Genomic DNA, 6,017 nt, shown 5'->3' with positions numbered 1-6,017 from the left:
TTCCCTTGGCTCATTTATTAACCTCTTACCAGCAACTGAACCAAAGACTTGTTTGTTTCAGTGGGAAGAAGTGTGATGATTCAATGAACTGCTCCCTACAGAATCAATGGAAAGCAAATGTGTGGGTTTCCCCTTTGCTGGAAATGGGTGCTTGTGCTTTGAAGCCCCAAGATCATCCAAATTTAGAAGCTGTTTATACCTGGGTGAGAACTGGTGTCATTGGAATTCATGTATGAAGGGTGGCTGCTGCCTTCTCTTTGTTTTTTAATACTATATAAGTGTATTGCATTTTGTTCAACATAACTTTGAGCCAGAACATACTTGCCAAATCCCACAGAACCACCATGGAATACTAGACCCAGTGTCTTTAGCAAATGTGCAAATTTAAATCATCGTAAGTTTCCATAGACTATCTTAGGTCAAATTAATGACTTCCCAACCAAAGAACGCAGCAAAACAGAACAGGCTGCCTCAGTGGGAGCTTTGCCCAGGAAACACTGGTTTTCTAGATGTAAGCCTTAACTGAGCTACTATAAGGGACTACTTGGGGAAGCTATTGCCTAAAACGCATGGCTTAACACTTTATTTCTTGTGTTAACTTGCCTTTCTTTCTTTCTTGTCAAAAATAATGATAGAAAAATAAGAATATTACCAATAAGAAAATACACATTGATCTGTAACCTTTCAGTAGGAAATATCCATGAATGGTCAGCATTTGAATATATGCATCTCTAGACCTTAGAGACAAGGACACTTGCCCTAACACCTTTGAGCAGCTGGTTCTTCTATTTGAAATGTTTATTTTCTGATCTGCATGTAGCTCCTTCACACAGGATTCATCCCACAGGTGAACTCCAAAGAGAAGTTTTCCCTGGACAATCTGGGCAAAGTTTCCCAGTCACTATCTCATTGCTTTGTTTGCATCTTCTCTGCTGCTCTTGCTGACAGCTAAACTTCGTCTGTGTGTGTTTCTAGTATAAGGCACCTTCAATAAGTTCACGGAAAATCCATTGTATGGGAAAAAATGCATGAATTTCAAAGGTGTTTTGCATCAAAATAAACATATCTTTAATTTCCTTTACCCAGGAACATTTTGAAGTCTCTCCTGTGTTCCTTGCAACTTAGGCATCACTGCTGTCCCTAAACCACAAGTATGCCAGGTATGTTGATTTCTCAGGATGTGTTTGTCAAGCTATTGGCGGGACTGACCAGATCATGAAGGCTTTATCATGTCGATATTTTCCCTAACATAAGAAGAGAGTTCTACCCCTTGGCTACATATGTATTGACATGTATGTGTTATATGTGTGTCATTGCTTTTTTTTTTTACAATAGCTGGCATTTTGGTGGCTTCCAGTTTTTCTATGTGTTGTGAGGTGGTAGCATTTAATAATTACATTGGCATACACATCCAGAATAATCTCCTTAGGAAAATTCTCTAGAAAGAGAATGGTGGAATTAAGGGGTATACGTTTCTAAAAATTTCTCGGTGTTAAATTGTGATACAGAAATAAGTCACGAATTGGCATTGCCCCAGTGATTAGGAAAAAGTTTATTTGTCAAGCTTTTGCCAATCCCTGTGTTAATTTTAATGTGAAAACTGAGTTGAAATCAAATATTTATATGCCTGCCCATGTCAAGCTATCACTAAGTTAACATGACCGGAGTAAGACCTAGTGTTGCTCATGAAGACATTCATTACAGCATGGTCTGAGTCAAACATGCTCTCACTGTTGCCTAGAACTCTTTTATATTTATCTCTCCTTATTCATTAGTTGCAAAACTAAGCCTGGAATGAATTGTCTCCAAACAGGCTGCTTTAAACTGTAAATATCATTCAGTGCTTTGAAGTAAGTGGAGTTCTAAATCTAAGCGTCATTATTTTTGTCTACATGTAAAACAAAATCATGCATGAGAAAATAAATCATAAGCCAGAAAGCTGCTTAGTTTGGCTACAGTATATGGAAATGAATGCTGAATTTCTTCAGCTCCTCAAATTGCAAAACGACTGATAGTATCTGAAAATCACATATGCTAAATAAGAGATTAACTATGCTTCCAGAAATATCTGGGTAGAAATAGAATGGAATCTATTAAAAGAGCTATTCCTGTGTACCCAGGGTTCTGTGATCCAGTGAATTGCTGAGAATGGATTCAGTATAAAATTCATTAGCATCTGAAAGACAGAAGCATGCCTTGGTGTTGATTCTCAAATATGAGAGGTCTTCTGGAAATTGCATATTATTAAGAAAAAACTATGCATGGACTTAAAATGCACTAAAATAAATTTCTCAATTGTGTTTTCCAAGAACTTTTAGAAGTACTCTCACATAACTTGATTGCTAAAAATGAATACCAGCAAGGAAAAAAAATGGTTTCAGGACAAGAATAATGAGTGCTCTCCAAGGCAGAATATGGTAGGCAGACTTTGTATTCCTTGGAAGAATGCAAGTGTGAAGGTCACAGGAGATTGTGTGCTGTCTGATAAAAATAGGACTGAAATATGAGCTGGGTGAAGCTGGGAATGAGTGTTGCCGTCAGAAAGTTAGGCAGAGGATTCGGGACTTTCATATGTGAAAACACTTGTTTGTTCAGGACTTGGACAGTAGACCAGCAGGTGTGGGTATGCCCCAAGACAGGATGGGAATCATCAGATACAAGTGCACCCCAGAAGATCTCAGCTACTAGCATGAACACATTCATTGAGAAGAATCCGATGGTTATAATAATGTTTGTGTTACCGTTTAACATCCTGAGAAAGCAAGCAGCTAATGTGTCAATAAATGTTCAAATCTCATCTATTTCTTCCTAGCTAGATAGTGGACAACAAAACCCTGAACAGACCCGATTGCCTTTACAAAGAGTTCAAATTTGTAACTTATGACATATAACCTCCTGCTGTGGATTTCAGGTATCATGTCTTCCAATCAGTCCAGACAACTGAGTTCCAGCAAAGCATTTAACCTCATTGGTGCTTTAATCATCAGTGTTTTCTTAGCATGGCATCATCAGAGTGCTTTCCCTCCTGCTCACAGCTGCTTCATCAGGTCTTAGCCAAATGCCTCCTTCTCTGTTAATGATCTCTTCTACCCTCTTCTAATCAGTTTCTTCCTTTCTCTTGGCTAGTGATGAACACATTCTACTCTATATGATAATTATTCCCATTCTTAACTTTAAATTCTAAACTTCCTAAGCATAGACAACCTGCACATCTTTTTTAATTAACCGAAACTGTCAATAGTTTCCCTTCTTTTAAACTAATATCTACTCTCATAAGAGATTCTTTCACACGTGAGAGGAAGGATGACAGAGGAGGGTGAGTTAGGGGAGGAGGGAGAAGGCAGCAAGATGCATCTTTCTTCTTTTGCTTGGCTCAACAGCTGGGGCTGGTCCAGGCTGAAACCAGGAGCCTGGACCTTCATGCTGATCTCTTACAAGGGTGGCAGGAGCCCAAATACTTGAGCCATCCTCTACTGCTTTCCCCAGCGTATTAGCTGGGAGCTGGATTGGAAGTACACAACTAAGACTCAAACAAGTACTTCAATATTGGATGCCACATTGCAGGCAGCAACTTTTCAAATCTTGTGGTCAAAGATTATTCACTGTTATACCAACTACAAACTTCTGTTTACATTGTTGAATGTTTAATTTTAGACTTGCATTGCAAATGTTGTCATTGTGACAATCTCATCTATAATAAACACTGTTATCTAACAAAAAAATTTTAAATGCATGATTGCTAATTTTATGGAAAAAATATTCCCATTGTATTAGCAATGCCTCTACCATTGCTAGTGCCTTTTTGAAACATTTCTGACAATTCTTTGCCTACTAATTTTGTTTTCATTTTAATAAGTGATATATGATAGAAATAATAAAGTATGCTTTTTGAAATTGCTACAAATAGCATCTATCTGGTTGTAGTGGTCTGGATATCTATATGTGATTTCCAAAAACATGAGTTAAAATAGCTACATTTTGCTTTTTCTAGTTATAATTTCTTCGATCTCCTCATATCTAGAATCCCTTGATTCTTCAAAGCATTCAGTTCTAATTTCAGAAAAATCAACAAATAATTTTCATTCTACCTATAGTTGATTTATTGATTTCGTAGTATAACTGAAATAAAACCAAATTTTAGGGGAAAAATGCATTCTCCAAATAACTGAGCAGCGAGCATCAGTGACGCTTAACCATGTGCGTGCTTTGGAGAACCCAACGCCAAGCCTTACAAAATCAGTGCTCATGCAACAGGAGAACTTGCAAGCTGAGGGCCTCTGGGCAGTGGCAGTGGGAGGCCAGCTGCACTCACCTCTTCTCACCTACCCTTTGACCGGCAGAAAACAGCTTAGAGAGGAAAGGAAGCCAACCCCTTCCCCTGCTCCACTGCTAGAACCCCAGCCTGACAGAAACTTGTAGGGTCACCTTGAGCTTTGTTCTTATTTTTCATTACCACATAGTAATTACACATTATGGGAGACTGAAAAAGATGGCCGACTGCAGAGAGCTGGTGTAGGGTGGAGTAGGGAAGGAGGGGAGCCGATCCAGCAGAGAAACAGGCCAGGAGGCGCGAAACTGTAGGGAGAAGAGCGAGAAGGTCACTGGAGTTCACTAAAGCAAGAAGATCTACACAGCGTGAAGGAACAGCCGCAAAAAGTAGGAAAGAAAATACAGCACGCCGCGAGAAACCTGGTGAGTCACGATCCCAGGCAGGGGGAAGGCGGCAGAGGCTCAACCGCCCCAGGGAAAACAGAGGCGGCTGGAAGGATAGGCGCCCACACCGACAGGGGCACCAGTCCCCTGGAAGGCAGGAGCCCCCAGAGGAGGCTACTGGACTGATCATTGGGTGCATTATCCCTGCAGAAGTGGAGGAAAAGCTGGGGAGATTTCCCAGAGGCTTGCCTACCCGCTGCTCAGCGGCTCTGGGAGAGTGCAGAGGGAACAGGAGCAGCACTGTGGGACTGGGGCTCAGAGATCCCCATATCGGCTCCGAGCTGTGGACTGGCTGCGGGAGAGTCAGTGGATCCTGTTGCTGGACTCGCCCTGAGCCCCAGAGGCTGGGCAACGCTCGACAGGGCCTCACGTCCTGGGCAGAGGAGCAGACTAGTGGGGGCACGTCTCACCTAAAGGGCTCTGTGCCTCTCAGAGATCCGCTTCCATCCTTGAGAGAGTGCAGCTGAGGAAGTGGCTTCTTCAGGGCGGAGTCCCCAGCTGGGCTCAGCTAGAGAGGCCAGACCGGAGCGGGCTCAGCTGAACTGGCCGGACAGGTTTTCCCAGCAGGAGCCCGCTCGGAAAGACCTGCCTGTGGTGTTGCAGCCCTGGTGGAGCAGCGCTTCCGAGTTTGGCACTGGGGCCGCGGAGATCTCCATCCCAGCACAGGCCGGGGTTGGGGATTTTAGGCTCCGAGCAGCAGGAGCCCTTGCTGTGCTAACCTCAAGCCCTGAAGGAGAGTCTCGGCTCAGCACTGAGGCAGAGACCCCCGCTGTATTAGCCTTGTGACCCAAAGCCCAGGCGCGGCTCGGCAGAGTGAATCTGTAGGGAACTGCCTTTGAGAGGGAGCCACAGGGGAAGGGGCCTGGCACTAGGGCTGGCCCACAAAGCCTCCTGACCCAACTCGGGGCTGTGATCTACAGACCCTGAAAGCAGCTGGTGACTCAGGCAGTAAGCCCTGCTGGGCTCAGCCGGAGACCCCAAACCAGAGCCGGCTCAGCTGAATCACCGCTAAAATCTCAAAACAACAAGAAGTAAAAACACAATGAGGAGAAGTATCAGAAAAAGCAATGACCCAGAGGAAAGATCAAGCACTCCCTCCCAATACAACCAAAAACTAATCCCAATATCTGAGATGCAAGATGAAGACATAGAGGAACTATCAGATAAGGACTTTAAGAAGCTAATGATGAAATTCGTCAGAGAGAGTGAAAAGCGCTGGGAAGAGTCTAAGGCATTCGAAAACCATATCACTGCAGAAATAAATCAAGTCAAAAAGGGAATCCTTGATATAGAGAACAAAATTG

Source organism: Ochotona princeps, chromosome 20, assembly GCF_030435755.1.
Source record: "Ochotona princeps isolate mOchPri1 chromosome 20, mOchPri1.hap1, whole genome shotgun sequence".
Classification (NCBI taxonomy): domain Eukaryota; kingdom Metazoa; phylum Chordata; class Mammalia; order Lagomorpha; family Ochotonidae; genus Ochotona; species Ochotona princeps.
This window is presented reverse-complemented; position numbering follows the sequence as displayed.